The sequence below is a fragment of the Agelaius phoeniceus genome, chromosome 27, assembly GCF_051311805.1.
Source record: "Agelaius phoeniceus isolate bAgePho1 chromosome 27, bAgePho1.hap1, whole genome shotgun sequence".
In the NCBI taxonomy this organism is placed as follows: domain Eukaryota; kingdom Metazoa; phylum Chordata; class Aves; order Passeriformes; family Icteridae; genus Agelaius; species Agelaius phoeniceus.
In genome coordinates, this window is record NC_135291.1 from 335,271 (window position 1) to 353,604 (window position 18,334).

General features: G+C 45.4%; 1 long non-coding RNA gene across 1 annotated transcript; it reads left to right on the plus strand.

Annotated features, from left to right (window-relative positions):
- The first annotated feature begins 26 nt into the window (after positions 1 to 26).
- LOC129134527 (uncharacterized) lies at positions 27 to 898 on the plus strand. The gene is made up of 2 exons (XR_008536174.2): positions 27 to 154; positions 569 to 898. It is a non-coding gene; the product is annotated as an uncharacterized LOC129134527 (long non-coding RNA).
- Positions 899 to 18,334: the final 17,436 nt, after the last annotated feature.

The window sequence follows — 18,334 nt, forward strand, 5'->3', positions numbered from 1 at the left end:
TGCGCGGTGTTGCGTCCGCGCAGGCGCCGTTTGGCCGCTCAACGGCCGGGAGGCGTGGCCGGCGCGCGCCGGGGGGCGTGGCGAGGCGCTGGGCGTTGCCTGGTATAAATAGCCGCTCCCGGCGTTGCCGCCGCCATTCTGAGGGCTGGTGGAGGTGAGTAGAGAGCTGCGCTGGGCCGGGGCTTTGCGGGCGGGGAAGGGGGCGCGGGGGATTTTTCCCCTTTTTTTTGGCTTTGGGGGGCTCTTGCAACGCCAAACATCGTTTACGTGGGGAAAAACGCGGCTTATCCCGTCCCAGAGCCCCTCCGGGGCAGCCGCCGCCCTCACGTTCCCTCAAGGCTGAGCCCCCCCCCCCCCCCCTTCCAAGGGCGTTTCCTCGTTATTTTTTTTTCTTTTTTCCCCCTTTTAAAGCTCTAAATTCTCCCCGGGGATAACAGCTTCTAATCGTTTCGTGTCTTTTCTTCTTCGCTTCTAATATCTTTTTTTCAATTTTTTCTCTTTTTTTTTTATCGTTATGCCCATCCCCCACCTTCCCCCCCCCTTTTATTTTTCCTTTCCCCCGCTCCAGGTTTGGTTGGTCTTGAGAGACGCCGTCGCCTTTACCACGAGAGAAAAAACCAATACAAACAATACAAAATACAATACAAAACGCGAACAAAACAACAAAAATATATAAATATACAACAAAGAGGGGAAGGAAAAAACCAGGTTTTCTCTCCCCCTTTGCCGTGAAGAGCCGCCGCAGCCTCTCCGTCCTTTGGACCGTCCTTGGAAGCCGTTCCAAACCCGAAGAAAACTGCCACTTTAAAAAACATATTTCCCTCTTCTTTCCCCCAAAAAAACAAAGGCAAAACCCACTTTTTTTTCGAGCAGAAAAAAAAAAACCCAAGCAACTTTTTTTTTTATTACTATTTTTTTTTTTGGTTTTCAGTTTAGCTCGATCCACTCCTTTAGGGCTTTAAAAAACAAACAAAACCCAAGGGACAAAAAACCTTTAAAAAAATACCCAAAATACCCGTCAAGCTGCAAAAAAAAAGTTGCTGCGTTTTTTTTAAAGCCATGATTAAAATCAAACGAATTTTTTGGCTCTAACACCACCTCCAAATGCCAAAATCCAAACCTTGAAGCGCTGTCGGCTGAGAAAAAAAATTGGATAGTAAGTGTTGAATTTTCAGCAGGCTCCCCCCTTTACCCTTTAAAAAATACAAGAAAAAAGCCCTTTAAAAAGTTATTTGTCACAAAGAGCAAAAATAATGGGAGGAAGAGCCCCCCCGTGTGCTTGAGGAGGACGTGGGCTGTGCCTAAAGGTGGTGAAAATGGAAATTTTGGGGGGATTTCGGGAGAAAAGAGCGGTTTCGGAGGAGGAGGAGGGGTCCACGAGCAGCTCCCCCGGTTTAAAAAAAAACAAAAATCCCGCAAAAAAAAACCCCAAAACCCAAACCTCCCAAAAAAAGCTGGAAAATGGCCCCAAAAACCCGAAAAAGAAAAAAAATCGCGCGGTGGGGGAGACGGAATTTATGGAATTTTCGGGGCATTCCCGGCGAGCAATCTGTACATAAAGATTGCAAAAAAAATAGCAAAAAAATCAAAAAGAAAATAAGGGGGGGGAAAGGGAGGAAAAAACCGCGCGGGGCTGGGGTGGGGAAGGTTGGAAATTACAAAAAAAACAAGCTGATTTCTTTCCTATTTTTATTTTTTAGGTGCCATTTTAGGATTGTTTTTTGCGCTGAGAAACGCGGGGTGGGGGGGAGGGGGGTGTTGGTGGTGAGGGAAGGGGAAAATTTGGGCTTTTCGGTGGGGAATTTTTGGGATTCGGGTGAAATTCCGGTCGGGGGGGTCGCAATCTAGCAATAAAGATTGCTAGGCAGGCCGAGCTTTGCCCAAATTCTGCATTTTTTCCCTCAGAAATTCACTTTAAAGCGTTTCCCCCCCCCCTTCCCCTCAGAGCCTTTCTAGGGCAGCTCCAAAATGGCGGCCGCGCTTTGTTTGCCCCGAATCCGCGGTTTTTTCCCTCGTTATTCCGCGGCTTTGGGCGTTTTTATTCCAGCTCTGACCCCCCCCTTGTTATTTCTTAAACCCCCCCGCTTTTAATTCCTTAATTTTAGGGGGGTTTAACCCCAAATCCTGGGGGTTTTTTAGGATTTTTTTGGGGGAAAAGGGGTTTAACGCGTTTCTCTTTGTCGCTTGTGTCTGTGTGTGTCCCCCCCCCGCCCCGCGCTTTTTAAACCCCCAAAAATTCCTCAAAAATGCCTAAAAATTCCTTTAAAACCCCCGAATTTGGGGTTTTTTTTCTCAGCTCTAAAATGGCGCCGAGGCCTCGTTGTTGATGCCCCTCCCACTGTGGGCCCCCCCTTTAAAATTCCATTTTTCACCCCTCCAAATCCCTTTTTGTTCCCTAAAATCCCTTTTTTAACCCCCCCTTTCACCCGCAGGACCCACAAAATCCTCATTTTTACCCCTTTTTTCCACAGGATTTTTGTTATTTTCTCTGTTCTTTTTTCTTGCCTTTTTTTTTTTTTGTGGGATTTTTTGAGGGGGGGATTTCAGGGCGGTTTTGGGGAATTCGGGAGTGTCCTGGAGCCTTTGATAACCTTGAATTTATCGTGACAGGGAAATGCTACCACTGGGCTTCACCCCCCTTTTCTCACACACAACCAAAAACCAACCAAAAAAAACTAAAAAACAAAAAAAAAATCGGAATTTTGGGAGGGAGAACACCCCCAAAACTCCATTTTTTTCCCGATTTTCAATGGTTTTGCCCCGTTTTTGCAGCTTAGGAAGCTTTACTTCAGCAAAGGGAGGGAACAGCCACAACCCGGGTAAGCAAAAAAATCCTTTTTTTTTTTTTTTTTTCTCTTTTTTTTTTGTTTTTTTTTTTTTTTTTTTTGGGCTTAATTCCATTTCACGGCCTTTGGATCCAGGGTTTTCAAACATCCAAAATTCCCCTTTTTTCCCCCCCTTTTCCCTCTCCTGGTGCATGCGGCAGTCGGGAGTTGGGCTTTTCCTCCTTTTTTATCCTCAAAATTTCACGGATTTTGCTAAAAAACCGCCGAGATCCCTGGTGAAAATTGAGATTTTTTTCAGCAATAAACCCATTTATTTGGCATTAATTCCTCCCCAATTTCCTCCCTTTTCTCCCCAGTGGTAGCATTTCCTACTGGGGGGGGGGCACGGGCAGTTTCCCCCTTAAATCCCCCCCAAAAAATCCCTTTTTTGGGGGTAAAACGAGTCAAAAATGCTGTAAAATCCCAATTTTGGGCACGAGGGGATCAGGCCTTGACCCACCCCTCAATTTAACGAGCTGGGAATTATCCCCCCCCCTTAAAAAAATGGAATTTTTTCCCTTTTTGGGGGGATTTTGGGCACCCCCAGCTCCTTTAAGGAAGGGATAACCCCAAAAATGAGAGAAAAGACCCCAAAAATCTTTGGGGGCAGGGGGATTTGCCCCTCCCCCAGTGCTGGGACCCCCTCCCAGGGGGGTTTTTTGTCCCCCCCAGTTCATTTTGGGGGGGGGTCAAAGGTTACAGTGAGAATTTGGGTTTAAATCTCCCAATTTTGGGGTCCCCCCGCTCATTTTTGGGATATTTTTAAGGGGGTTTGTGCTGGTTTAACTTTTTCTTGTGTCTTTACAGAGGGGTGGCATTGCTGACCCCCCCCCCCTAATTAATCTCCCTTTTAATTAATTAACAATGGGGGGGAACTCTTAACGAGCCCCAGCTCTGGGCGCTGCACCCAGGTCAAAAATTGAGATTTTTCACCTCAAAAATGGAGATTTTTGAGTTGTTTAACCCCAAAAAACATCCCCAGCTCCTCCCCCCGCCCTCATTAAGGAAACTGGGTCATAATTAAGCTCTAATTAGTGGTGATTAATGACGTCAGAGCCTGAAACCCCCTCAGGAAATGGGGGGAGGATTCCGGGATTGGGGTCAATGAGCGTCGGGTCATTAAAGGGGGGGGGTTTGGCCTTAATTAACGAGGTGTTAATTAATGGTTGGTTCATTAGTCAGAGGGTTTAATTAAGGCCTGAGCTTGGGGAGGGTGGGACACCCCCAAATGTGGCAGCTCATTAATTAACCCGGATTAATTAACATGGGGGGGGGAAGGTTGTGATTGGAAAGCCCCCCCTGGACCCTTGTTCTGCTCATTAATTAACAAAAAATTAATGAAATTATGAGGGAAAACTGCTGGCAATGACAGATTTTCGTCTCTTTTTTTGTTAATGAGTTTAATTAACTTTAAAATTAAAAATTTGATTGGGAGGGGAGGAAAAACTCTGGGTTTGTGTCCCCCCCCCCATGGTGTGACCCTAAATCCTCATCCCCAGTGGTAATATCTTAATTAATTAATTAATAATTAATTAATCAGCTAATTGGAATGACATCAGAGGGGGAGGGGGGCTGTGACTCCCCTTGGGGGGGTCCCTGGGACCTTTTTTGGGGTCATTTTCCAGCATTTTGGGGTCATTTTCTGGCATTTTGGGGTCATTTTCTGGCATTTTGGGGTCATTTTCCAGCATTTTGGGGTTGATTTCTGAGCTTTTGCAGTTGATTTCTCCCTTTTGGCTTTGACTTCTTGCTTTTATTTTGGTTTTTCCAGCATTTTAGGGTCAATTTCCAGCTTTTTGGGGTGATTTTCCAGCTTTTTGGGGTGATTTTCCTGCTTTTTGGGGTGATTTCCCTGCTTTTGGGGGCCAATTTCCACCTTTTCAAGGCCGATTTCTGCTTTTTAAAGCTCTTCTCCACCTTGAGGGCAATTCCCAGCTCTTTGAGGTTGATTTCCCATTTTTTTTGTGTTGTTTTCCAGCTTTTTCCGGTGGTTTTCCAGTTTTTAGGCTTGGTTTCCTCTTATTGGTTTTATTTTCCAGCTTTTTGAGGTTTGTCCTCGCTTTTGGGGCAGAATTCTGGAATTTTGGGGTTCTTTTCCAGCTTTTTTGAGGCCTATTTCCAGCTTTTTTGGCGTCCATTCCCACATGTTTAGGCTTCTTTCCAATGTTTTAATTTGTTTTTCCAGAATTTGGGGTTCATTTCCCTCATTTTCAGATCCATTTCCTGCCTTGTAGTTTTGATTTCCTGGTTTCTAGGTTGATTTAATGAACTTTCCGTGGTCCTTTTCCACTTCTTTGGGTTCATTTCCCTTTTTTTAGGCTTGATTTTTATCTTTCAGTGTAAATTTTTAATTTTTAGGATCGATTTCCCCATATTCCCCACCTTTTTGAGGTTCTTTTCCTCCATTTTAGGGCACATTTCCCTCTTTTCCCTCCCAATTTTGCTCTCACCTCTCATTTCACCCCCCAGAATTTTTGCACACCATTATTTTCTCACCTCTCCCCTTTATTTTTCTCCTTTATTTTCCCCCTTTATTTTCCCCTTTATTTTTCCCTTTTTCCCCCCTTTTCCCCCTTTTTTCCCCCTTTTCCCCCCTTTTTTACCCTTTTTTCCCCCTTTTTTTCCAAATTTTTTCCAGTTTTTTCCCCCTTTTCCCCCCCTTTCCCCCCTTTTTTTTCCCCTTTTTTCCCCCTTTTTCCCCATTTTTTCCCCATTTTCCCCCCTTTTTTCCAAATTTTTTCCATCTTTTTCCCCCCTTTTTCCCCTTTTTTCCCTCCTTTCCCCCCCCTTTATTTCCCCCCTTTTCCCCCTTTTTTTCCCATTTTTTCCAATTTTTTTCCCCATTTCTCCTTTTTCTCCCTTTTTTCCCCCTTTTTTCCCCATTTTCCCCCCTTTTCTCCCCTTTTTTCCCCTTTTTTCCCCCTTTTTTTCCAATTTTTTTTTCCAAATTTCCCCCCCCTTTCCCCTTTTTTTCCCCTTTTCTCCCCCCTTTTCCCCCCTTTCCCCCCTTTTTTCCCCCTTTATTTTCCCTTTTTTCCCCCCCGTTTCCCCCCTTTTTCCCCCCTTTTTCCCCCTTTTTTTCCCCTTTTTTCCCCAATTTTTTCCCCCTTTTCCCCCCATTTTCCCCCTTTTTCTCCCATTTTTCCCCCAATTTTTCCCTTTTATTTTCCCAGCCTGTTCCTGTCCATGGGCTCTGGCCCCATCGACCCCAAGGAGCTCCTGAAGGGCCTCGATTGTTTCCTGGGCCGGGATGGGGAGGTCAAAACCATGGATGGCATCTCCAAAATCTTCAGGTAAAAAAAAAAAACCCAAAAATCTCCATTTTTTGCAGCTTTTGCACCCTTTTTATTACATTTATAGCTGCTAATTGTTATTAATTGCTGTTAATTAGCCTCATGAAGGACTCCCAGAAGATGGTGAGTCGCTGCATTTACCTCAACATCCTCCTGCAGACCCGGGCCCAGGACATCCTCAACAAGTAAAAATTGAATTTTAATTTCATTTTTTTGGGGAATTTTTGGGTGGATTTCGATACTTTTGAGGTTTTCCCAGCCAGATCTAGACAGAATTCCCACTTTTTCCCCTCAGGTTTCATCCTCAGGCTAAGCAAGCACGGGGAAAATTGGATTTTTTGAGGGCGTTTTGGGGAAAATTTGGGTGGATTTGAGTGGTTTAGAATTTATCCCAACCAGATCTCGACAGAATTCCCAATTTTCCTCCTCAGATTTTGTCCTCAGGCCAAGTAAACCTGTGGAAAAATGCAATTTTTGAGGGGATTTTGGGAAAATCTGGGGTGTGTTTGAGGTTTTCCTGGCCAGATCCTTCTGGAATTCCAACTTTTTTCCCTCAGGTTTTATCCTCAGGCCAAATAAGCACAGAAAATTAAATTTTAGCTGCATTTTGGGTGAATTTATGGAGAATTTAGGTGGTTTTGAGGTTTTCCTGGCCAGATCCTTCCAGAATTCCAACTTTTTTCCCTCAGATTTCATCCTGGCTTAGTAAACATGGAGAAAAGTGAATTTTAGGTGGATTTAGACAGATTTTGATGGGGTTTTTTTTGGATTTTGGGCAGATTTTGATGATTTGAATTTTTCCTACTTGGATCTGGACAGAATTCCCACTTTTTTTCCCTCAGATTCATCCTGGCCTAAAAATCAGGCAAAAAATTTGATTTTTTTTTGGATTTTGGGCAGATTTGGCATATTTTGACAGAATTTTTTAAAATTTCAAATGGATTTCAGCAGATTTTGACAGAATTAAAGTTTTCCTGTCTGGATCTGGTCAAAATTCCCACTTTTTACCCTCAGATTCATCCGGACCTAACAATCAAGTTAAAAATTTGATTTTTTTTTGGATTTTGGGTGAATTTTGGCAGATTTGACAGGATTTTTTTAAAATTTCAAATGGATTTAGGCAGATTTTGACAGAATGAAGGTTTTCCTGTCTGGATCTGGACAAAATTCCCACTTTTTTCCCTCAGGTTCATCCCGACCTAGTAATCAGGTTAAAAATTTGATTTTTTTTGGATTTTGGGTGTACTTTGACAGGATTTTTTTAAAAAATTCAAATAAATTTCAGCAGATTTTGACAGAATGAAGGTGTCCTTGTTTGGATCTGACAAAATTCCCACTTTTTTCCCTCACATTCATCCCGACCTAAAAATCAAGCGGAAAAATGCAATTTTTTTGATTTTGGGTGAATTTTCACCAATTTTGACCGGGTTTTTTTTGAATTTCTGATAGATTTTTACAGATTATGACCAAATAAATATTTTCCTGTCTGAACCTGACCCAAATTCCCACTTTTTTCCCTCAGGTTCATCCCGACCTAGTAATCAGGTTAAAAATTTGATTTTTTTTGGATTTTGGGCAGATTTTGACAGGATTCTTAAAATTCTAAATGGATTTTGGCAGAATGAAGGTTTTTTGTCTGGATCTGGACAAAATTCCCACTTTTTTCCCTCACATTCATCCCGACCTAGTAATCAGGTTAAAAATTTGATTTTTTTTTGGATTTTGGGTGTATTTTAACCGATTTTGACCGGGTTTTTTTTGAATTTCTGATAGATTTTTACAGCTTTTGACCAAATAAATATTTTCCTCTCTGAACCCGACCAAAATTCCCACTTTTTTCCCTCAGATTCATCCGGACTGGCAATCAGGTTAAAAATTTGATTTTTTTTTGCATTTTGGGTGGATTTTGGCAGATTTGACAGGATTTTTTTAAAATTCTAAATGGATTTAGGCAGATTTTGACAGAATGAAGGTTTTCCTGTCTGGATCTGGACAAAATTCCCACTTTTTTCCCTCAGATTCATCCCACCTAGTAATCAGGTTAAAAATTGGATTTTTTTGGATTTTGGGCGTATTTTAACCGATTTTGACCGGGTTTTTTTGAACTTCTGATAGATTTTTACAGATTATGACCAAATAAATATTTTCCTGTCTGAACCCGTCCCAAATTCCCACTTTTTCCCCTCAGGTTCATCCGGATCGGGGGCTACAAGCTGCTCAACACGTGGCTGACGGGCTCCAAGGCCGCCAACAACGTCCCCTTCCTGCAGCAGCTGCTGCTCACCCTGCAGCACCTCCCGCTCACCGTCGACCACCTCAAGCAGGTCTGGCCCTTGGGGACACCCGGGTGGCACCTGGGGACACCGGGGTGGCACTTGGGGACATCGCAGGTGGCACCTGGGGACACTCGGAGTGGTTTTGTACCACTCCAAAGTGATTTTTGTCTCATTTAAAGTGATTTTTGTCTCATTTAAAGTGATTTTTGTCTCATCTAAAGTGATTTTTGCCTCATTTACAGTGATTTTTGCCTCACTTAAAGTGATTTTTGCCTCATTTAAAGTGATTTTTGTCTCATTTACGGTGATTTTTGTCTCATTTAAAGTGACTTTTGCCTCATCAAAAGTGATTTTTGTCTCATTTAAAGTGATTTTTGCCTCATTTAAAGTGACTTTTGTCTCATCTAAAGTGATTTTTGCCTCATTTAAAGCGATTTTTGTCTCACTTTTTGACTCAGTGGCAATTGGGGACACTGGGGTGGCACTTGGGGACACTCAGAGTGGGTTTTGTCCCGCTCCAAAGTGACTTTGTCTCATTTAAAGTGGTTTTTGTCTCATTTAAAGTGATTTTTGCCTCATCTAAAGTGATTTTTGCCTCACTTAAAGTGATTTTTGCCACATTTAAATTGACTTTTATCTCATTTAAAGTGATTTTTGCCTCATTTAAAGTGATTTTTGTCTCATTTAAAGCCCTTCCAGGGCCTTTGGGGACACCTGGGTGGCCTTTGGGGACATCGCAGGTGGCACCTGGGACACTCGGAGTGGGTTTTGTCCTGCTCCAAAGTGATTTTTGTCTCATTTAAAGTGATTTTTGTCTCATTTAAAGTGTTTTTTTCCACACTTACAGTGATTTTTGCCACATTTACGGTGATTTTTTTCACATTTAAAGTGATTTTTGCCTCATTTAAAGCGATTTTTGTCTCACTTTTTGACTCAGTGGCCCTTGGGGACATCACAGGTGGCACCTGGGGACACTCGGAGTGGGTTTGTCCTGCTCCAAAGTGATTTTTATCTCATTTAATAAGTGAATTTTGCCACATTTAAAGTGATTTTGCCACATTTAAAGTGACTTTTATCTCATCTAAAGTGATTTTTGCCTCATCAAAAGTGATTTTTGTCTCATCTAAAGTGACTTTTGCCACATTTAAATTGACTTTTATCTCATTTAAAGTGATTTTTGCCTCATTTACAGTGATTTTTGCCTCATTTAAAGCCCTTCCAGGGCCTTTGGGGACACCGGGATGGCCTTTGGGGACATCGCAGGTGGCACTTGGGGACCCTCAGAATGGGTTTTGTCCTGCTCCAAAGTGACTTTGTCTCATTTAAAGTGATTTTTGTCACATTTAAAGTGATTTTTGTCACATTTAAAGTGATTTTTGCCTCATTTAAAGTGATTTTTGCCACATTTACAATGATTTTTACCTCATTTAAAGTGATTTTTGCCTCATTTAAAGTGATTTTTGCCACATTTAAAGTGATTTTTGCCTCTTTTAAAGTGATTTTTGCCCCTTTTGTCCCCTCCCTGACCCTCGCTTCCCTCTGCAGAACAACACGGCCAAGCTGGTGAAGCAGCTCAGCAAATCAGCGATGATGAGGGTGAGCAGGAACCCCCCAAAAATCCCCAAAATCCCCTTGGAACCCCAAAATCCCCTTGGGAACCCCAAAATCCCCCTCAGACCCAAAATCCCCCTCAGACCCCAAAATCCCCCTCAGGCTCCTCAAAAAAAACCCTGAGAACCCCAAAAAAAACCCCTCAGATGCCCCAAATATCTCAAAAAATCTCCCTAAAACCCCCCTGGAATGCCCCAAAATCCCCCAAAAAACCCCTGAGAACCCCAAAATCCCCCCAGACACCCCAAAATCCACTTGGGACCCCCCAAAATCCCCCTCAGAGCCCCAAAATCCACTTGGGACCCCACAAAATCCCCCTCAGACCCCCCAAAAAAAACCCTGAGAACCCCAAAATCCCCCTCAGATGCCCCAAAATCCACTTGGGACCCCCCAAATCCCCCTCAGAGTCCCCAAAATCCACTTGGGACCCCCCAAAATCCCCATCAGACCCCCCCAAAATCCACTTGGGACCCCCCAAAATCCTCTTGGGACCCCCAAAATCCCCTGAGAGCCCCAAATCTCCCTCAGAGCCCCAAAATCCACTTGGGACCCCCCAAAATCCCCCTCAGACCCCCCAAAATCCACTTGGGACCTCCCAAAATCCCCCCAACCCCCCAAATTTCCCCTCAGACCCCCCAAAATCCCCTGAGAGCCCCAAAATCCCCTCAGACCCAAATCCTCCCTCAGACCCCTCGGGATCCCCAAAACCCCTCAGGCCTCCCCAAAAATCAGCCCAGATCCCTCTGAAACCCCCCAAAATCCCCCCCAAAACTCCTCTAGGTCGCACTGCCCACCCCCTGCTTGATTAATGACTGATTAATTCGTGATTAATTAGTGATTAATTAGTGATTAATTGGTAATTAACCCTCAGAGCTCCGGCGCTTGGCCTCCATCCTGGTCAGTGACTGGATGGGGGTGATCCGCTCCCAGAGCAGCTCTCAACCCACAGGTGAGCCCCAAAAAAACCCCAAAATCCCCCCAAAATTCCCCCAAAAAACCCCAAAATCCCCCCCAAAATCCCTCACCCTTTTTTCCTCCCTCAGAACGGGATAAAAAGAAAAGAAAAGAGGAAAACAAAAGCAAAACTCCCGTCCGGAGAAGCCCCAGGAGACCAAAAACGAGGCCAAAAATGAGGAAATTCCCGAAAAGAAACGGGAAAAACCCAAATCCCTGCGGACCACGGCCCCCAGCCACGCCAAGTTCCGCTCCACAGGTGAGATTTGGGGAAATTTGGGGGGATTTGGGCAATTTGGGGTGATTTTTGGGAATTTCGGGCTGGTTTTAAGGAAATTTGGGCTGGTTTTAAGAGAAATTGGGGCTGGAAATGGGGAAATTTGGGGATTTTGGGAATTTAGGACTGGGTTTAAAGGAAATTTGGGGGTTTTGGGGAATTTGTGCTAAAACTGGGGCTATTTTGGGGGAATTTGGGGTGGGTTTTGGCTGTTTTGGGGAATTTGTGGTAAAATTTGGGCTATTTTAGGGGAATTTGGGGTGGGTTTTGGGGTGATTTTTGGGAATTTCGGGCTGGTTTTAAGAGAAATTTGGGGCTGGAAATGGGGAAATTTGGGGATTTTGGGAATTTAGGACTGGGTTTAAGAGAAATTTGGGGCTGGAAATGGGGAAATTTGCGGATTTTGGGCAAATTTGGGATTGGATTTTGGAATTTAGGACTGGGTTTAAAGGAAATTGGGGCTGGTTTTGGGGAAATTGGGGGTTTTGGGCAAATTTTCATTGAGATTTTGGGAATTTAGGACTGGGTTTAAAGGAAATTTGGGGCTGAATTTGGGGGTGTTTGGGGTAATTTGTGCTAAAACTGGGGCTATTTTGGGAATTTGGGGTGGGTTTGGGTTTTAATGGGAGTTGGGATGGTTTTTGGGAATTTAGGCCTGGTTTTAAAGGAAATTTGGCTGGTTTGGGGAATTTGGGGCTCTTGAAGGGAATTTGGGGCTGATTTGGGCTGGTTTAATGCACTTTGGGCTGGGTTTTGGGAATTTAGGAGTGATTTTAAGAGAAATTGGGGCTATTTTGGGGAATTTGTGCTAAAACTGAGGAATTTAGGCTGAGTTTTGCCCTCAGTGAAATTCTTGCTGCTTTCTGAGGCGAATTCGGGAACTCGTCCTCATCCGACAAATACAGCCTGAAACCCGTCCCTGTCAAGAGGCAGAGGTGGGATTTGGGGCAATTTCAGACCATTTTGGGCAATTTTGGGGTTTCAGAGCCATTTTGGGGTCAAAGCTGCTTTTGGGGCCGATTTGGGGGAATTTTTGGGGGGTTTCAGGCCTGCTTTGGGGCAGTTCTGGAGACGTTTCAGGATCATTTTGGGGATTTTTTTTGGGGGATAATTGGGGTTTTTGGGGGTTTCTGAGTCATTTTAGGGCTGTTTTGGGGATGCTTTCAGGGTGATTATGGGGTGCAGTTTTGGGATCATTTTAGGAGTGGTTTCAGGGCTTTTTAGGGGTAATTTTGGGTCTATCTTAAGGACAGGTTTGGGGCTACTTTGGGGCTGTTTTGGGTGCAATCTCAGGGATTTTGGGGTGGTTTTGGGGGATCCTGACCCTTTTTCCTTCCCAGTGCCCCGACAGCCCCTGGAGAAGCTCCTCTGGCAGAGAAAAAATACAAACCCCTAAACACAGCCCCAAATGCAGCCAAGGAGATCAAAGTGAAGATCATCCCCCCACAGTCGTGAGTTTGGGGACATTTGGGGGTTTTTTGGGCCATTTGGGGTTGATTTTTGTGCCATTTTGGGGTTGATTTTGGGGTCATTGGTGGTTTCATTTTGGGGTCATTTTGATGCCATTTGGGGGTTGATTTTTGTGCCATTTTGGGATTGTTTTGGTGCCATTTTAAGCTTGGTTTTTGTGCCATTTTGGGGTTGATTTTGGGGTCATTGGTGGTTTCATTTTGGGGTTTTTTGGTGCCATTTTGGGGTTGATTTTGGTGCCATTTCTGGTTTCATTTTGGGTTTTTTTGGTGCCATTTGGGGGTTGATTTTGGTGTCATTTCTGGTTTCATTTTGGGGTTCATTTTGGGATTGTTTTGGTGCCATTTGAAGCTTGATTTTTGTGCCATTTTGGGGTTGATTTTGGTGCCATTTCTGGTTTCATTTTGGGGTCATTTTGATGCCATTTGAAGCTTGTTTTGGTGCCATTTCTGGTTTCATTTTGGGGTCATTTTGTGCCATTTTGGGGTTGATTTTGGTGCCATTTCTGGTTTCATTTTGGGGTTTTTTGGTGCCATTTGGGGGTTGATTTTTGTGCCATTTTGGGGTTGATTTTGGTGTCATTGATGGTTTCATTTTGGGATTGTTTTGGTGCCATTTTAAGGTTGGTTTTTGTGCCATTTTGGGGTCATTTTTGGTGCCATTTCTGGTTTGATTTTGGGGTCATTTTGGTGCCATTTAGGGTTTGGTTTTGGGGCCATTTTGGTGACAATTCAGGTGATATTCGGGACCTTTCCAGGGGAAACTTTTGGTGCCATTTTGGGTGCACCTGGGTTCCTTTTGGGAGTCATTTTTGAGGACATTTTGGGTGGATTTGGGTGGTACCTGGACACCATTTGGGACTGATTTGGGTCCCATTTTGAGAAAAATTTGGGTCCAGTTTTTTAGGATTTCTGAGGCGTTTTATGATGGATTTGGATCCTTTTTAGGGCAGATTTGGGCACCATTTTGAGGCAGGTTTGGGACCCGTTTTGGGGTGAATTTGGGGTTTTTTTGGTGACTTCTCTTTGCTCCCCTCAGCCATGGAAGGCCTTGGGTTCCTGGATGCCCTGAACTCAGCACCCGTCCCCGGCATCAAAATCAAAAAGAAGAAAAAAGTTCTGTCCCCAACAGCAGCCAAGGTGAGGGAGGGTTTGGGACATTTTGGGGACATTTTGGAAAAATTTGGGAGCCATTTTAGGGGTACCTCAAGTCCCTTTTTGGGAACATTTAGGGGGTTATTGTAGACACACTTTTAGGGGCTAATTTGTGAATATTTTGAATCATTTTTTTGGAACACTTTTGGGGTAATTTGCAGATCATTTTTGGAGCCATTTTACTGCACTTTTAGATATTTTTTTGGGGACAGTTTGTGGACTTTTTGGGGGCCATTTTGTGGAAACTTTGAGTCCCTTTTTTGGGGACATTGATGCCTTTTTGGTGAACACTTTGGTGGCCATTTTGTGGCCTCTTTGGCTGCATTTTGTCCCTTTCTGTGGGACGATTGGCTGCCATTTTGAGACCCCTACAGACGCCATTTTGTGAACACCTCATGAACCGTTTTAGGGACACTTTGGCAGCCATTTTGTGAACCCTACAGACGCCATTTTGTGAACACCTCATGAACCGTTTTAGGGACACTTTGGCAGCCATTTTGTGAACACCTCATGACCCATTTTGTGCACTGTTTGGCAGCCATTTTGTGAACACCTCATGACCCATTTTGGGTACACTTTGGCAGCCATTTTGTGCACAATTTGGCAGCCATTTTGGGGACACTTTCAGCAGCCATTTTGTGAACACCTCATGACCCATTTTGTGCACAGTTTGGCAGCCATTTTGTGAACCCTTCATGACCATTTTGGGCACACTTTGGCAGCCATTTTGTGAACCCTTCATGAGCCATTTTGGGGACAGTTTGGCAGCCATTTTGTGCACACTTTCGGCAGCCATTTTGTGAACCCTTCATGACCCATTTTGGGGACACTATGGCAGCCATTTTGTAAACACCTCATGACCCATTTTGTGAACACTTTAGGAGCCATTTTGTGCGCAACTTGGCAGCCATTTTGTGAACACCTCATGACCCATTTTGGGCACACTTTGGGAGCCATTTTGTGAACCCTCATGATCGACCCATTTTGGGCACACTTTGGCAGCCATTTTGGGCACACTTTGGCAGCCATTTTGAGCACACTTTAGGAGCCATTTTGGGCACACTTTGGGAGCCATTTTGGGTACAATTTGGCAGCCATCTTGTGAACACCTCATGATCCATTTTGGGCACTCTTTGGCAGCCATTTTGTGAACACTTTGGCAGCATTTTGGGCACACTTTGGCAGCCATTTTGTCAACCCTTCATGACCCATTTTGGGCACACTTTGGCAGCCATTTTGTGAACACCTCATGACCCATTTTGGGCACAATTTGGCAGCCATTTTGTGACCACCTCATGACCCATTTTGGGCACACTTTGGCAGCCATTTTGTGCACAATTTGGCAGCCATTTTGTGAACCCTTCATGACCCATTTTGGGCACACTTTGGGAGCCATTTTTGTGCACACTTTAGGAGCCATTTTGTGCACAATTTGGCAGCCATTTTTGTGAACACCTCATGACCCATTTTGTGCACAATTTGGCCGCCATTTTGTGCACACTTTAGGAGCCATTTTGAGCACACTTTAGGAGCCATTTTGTGCATAATTTGGCAGCCATTTTGTGAACACTTTCGGAGCCATTTTGGGCACACTTTGGCAGCCATTTTGTGAACCCTTCATGACCCATTTTGTGCACACTTTAGGAGCCATTTTGTGCACAATTTGGCAGCCATTTTGTGAACACCTCATGACCCATTTTTGTGCACAATTTGGCCGCCATTTTGTGCACACTTTAGGAGCCATTTTGAGCACACTTTGGCAGCCATTTTGGGGTAAAACCCCCCTGTTCTGACCCACCTCATGTCCCCCCAGCCCAGCCCCTTCGAGGGGAAGCCGGCACCAGAACCCAGCACGGCCAAACCCTCGTCCCCAGAGCCGGCGGCCGCGGAGCCCATGGACACGGGACCGGCCGGGGACGCCGGTGCCGGCCATCGAGGTGCCTGAGCCCATGGACACCGGTACGGACTGGGGCACTGGGAGGGACTGGGGACGCTTTGGGGATGGTTTCTGTGGGGTTGGGGACAGTTTGGGTGGGCTTTGGGCTGTTTAGGGTCAGTTTGGGTTGGATTGGGGCTGTTTGAGGTCAGTTTGGGGACAGTTTGGGTGGGATTTGGGACAGTTTAGAGTCAGTTTGGGAGAGTTTAGGGACAGTTTGGGTGGGATTGGGGCTATTTAGGGTCAGTTTGTGTGGGATTGGGAGAGTTTAGGATGGATTTAGGGTCAGTTTGGGTGGGATTGGGGCTGTTTAGGGTAAGTTTGGGTTGGATTGGGGCCGTTTCAGGGTCAGTTTTGGGACAGTTTGGGTGGGATTTGGGACAGTTTAGAGTCAGTTTGGGATAGTTTAGGGTGGTTTAGGTTCAGTATGAGTCAAATTTGGGCTGTTTAGGATCAGTTTGAGACAGTTTGGGGTGGGATTTGGGCTGTTTAGGATCAGTTTGGGGGAATTTGGGGCCATTTTAGAAGCACTTTGAGTCCCCTTTTGGGACCATCAAGGTGCCATTTTGAATCCCTCCAGGCCCCATTTTGGTGTCACTTTGCCCCATTTCAGGCCCCATTTCACCCCTCCCCGGGTGCCATTTTAGCCTCAAACCCCCCATTTTTGGGATCTCCCTTTGCTGATCACCCCTGCTGTCCCCTCAGGCTCCTCAGAGACAGGGGGTGACTCCAAGGCCACCGATGTCCCCTCTGAGGGAGGCCCAGCCCCGCGCAGGCCCCGCAAGAAGAAATCGGTGTCGTGGCCTGAGGAGGGGGCGGCTGCGCGAGTATTTCTACTTCGAGCTGGACGAGACGGAGCGAGGTGAGCCCCAAACGGCCAAAATTCACCCCAAAAATCCCAGGAGAACCTCTCTGGGACCATCTTGGGATCGTTTCAGGGCCATTTTGTGGGAATATCCGGTCCCATTTTGGGGTCATTTTAGGGATAGTTTGGGTTCCCATTTTGTGGGACCCTGTGGGCACCATTTGGGGATAATTTACAGGGACATTTTGTGGGAACGTTTTGATGCCATTTTGGGATTGTTTCCAGGACATTTTGTGGGAATACTTGGTGTCATTTTGGGGTCCTTTTAGGGACAATTTGGGTCCCTTTTTGTGGGACCCTCTGGGCGCCATTTTAGGATCATTATTTTGTGGGAACACTCAGTGCCATTTTAGGGTCATTTTAGGACAGTTTGGGTTCCCTTTTGGGGACATTTTAGGGGCCATTTTGTGGATAATTTGGGTGCCATTTCAGGAAGCTTTGGGTCCCTTTTTGGGAGCAATTTGTGTCTGTTTTTGTGGACACTTTGGGCTCCATTTGTGGACACTTTGGGCACCATTTTGTGGGCGCTTCGGGTCCCTTTTTGTGAACACTTTATGTCACTTTTTGTGGACACTTTAAGTCCTTTTTTGTGGGCAATTTAAAACCCTTTTTGTCGACACTTTGGATGCCATTTTCCGAACAATTTGGGCACCATTTTGTGGACACTATCGGTCCTTTTTTGTAGGCACATTAAACCCTTTTTGTGGACAATTTGGGTCCCTTTTTGTGGACACTTCGGATTCCATTTTGTGGACAATTTGGTCCCTTTTTGTAGGCACTTAAAACCCTTTTGTGGACACTTTGGATTCCATTTTGTGGACAATTTGGCTGCCATTTTGTGACCCCTTGGCTGCCATTTTGTGACCCCTTTGGCTGCCATTTTGCCGAACCCTTTGGCCGCCATTTTGTGAACCCTTTGGGCAGCCATTTTGTGACCCCTTTGGGCGCCATTTTGTGACCCCTTTGGCACCATTTTGCGACCTCTTTGGCCACCATTTTGTGACCCCTTTGGGCGCCATTTTGAAACATTTCCAACTCAACCAATCCAAACCAACACAATCCCAGGATTTCTTCCCACTAATCCCCACCTTCCCCCCTTCTCAGTGAACGTGAACAAGATCAAGGACTTTGGCGAGGCGGCCAAGCGGGAGATGCTGAAGGACCGGCACGCCTTCGAGACGGCGCGGCGCCTCAGCCACGACTCCATGGAGGAGAAGGTGCCCTGGTCTACCCCAAGGCCCTGGAGCTGCCGGCGCCGCTCGTCATCCCCGGCAGCGCAGCCGCGAGCGCTTCACGCAGGCCGAGCGTGTCAAGGGCATCCTGCAGGAGATTTTCCTCTCCAAAGAGAGGTGAGAGAGGGGAATTTGGGGAGGTTTGCGGGGAATTTGGGAATTGGGGGGGGGGCAAATCCCACATCTCATTTTGGTGATGGGGAATGGGATTTGTAGTGTTCAGGGCCCAGCATATCAAGGGGTGGTGAGGGTGATTTGGCGGCCATTTTGTGAGGGTTTTGGGCGCCATTTTGTGATGGCTTTGGATGCTAATTTGTGAGGGATTTGGGGTTGATTTTGTGAGGGCTTTGGGTGCCATTTTGTGAGGATTTTGGGCTCCATTTTGTGGGGGCTTTGGGTGCCCGTTTTTGTGAGGGTTTTGGGTGGTCGTTTTGTGAGGGC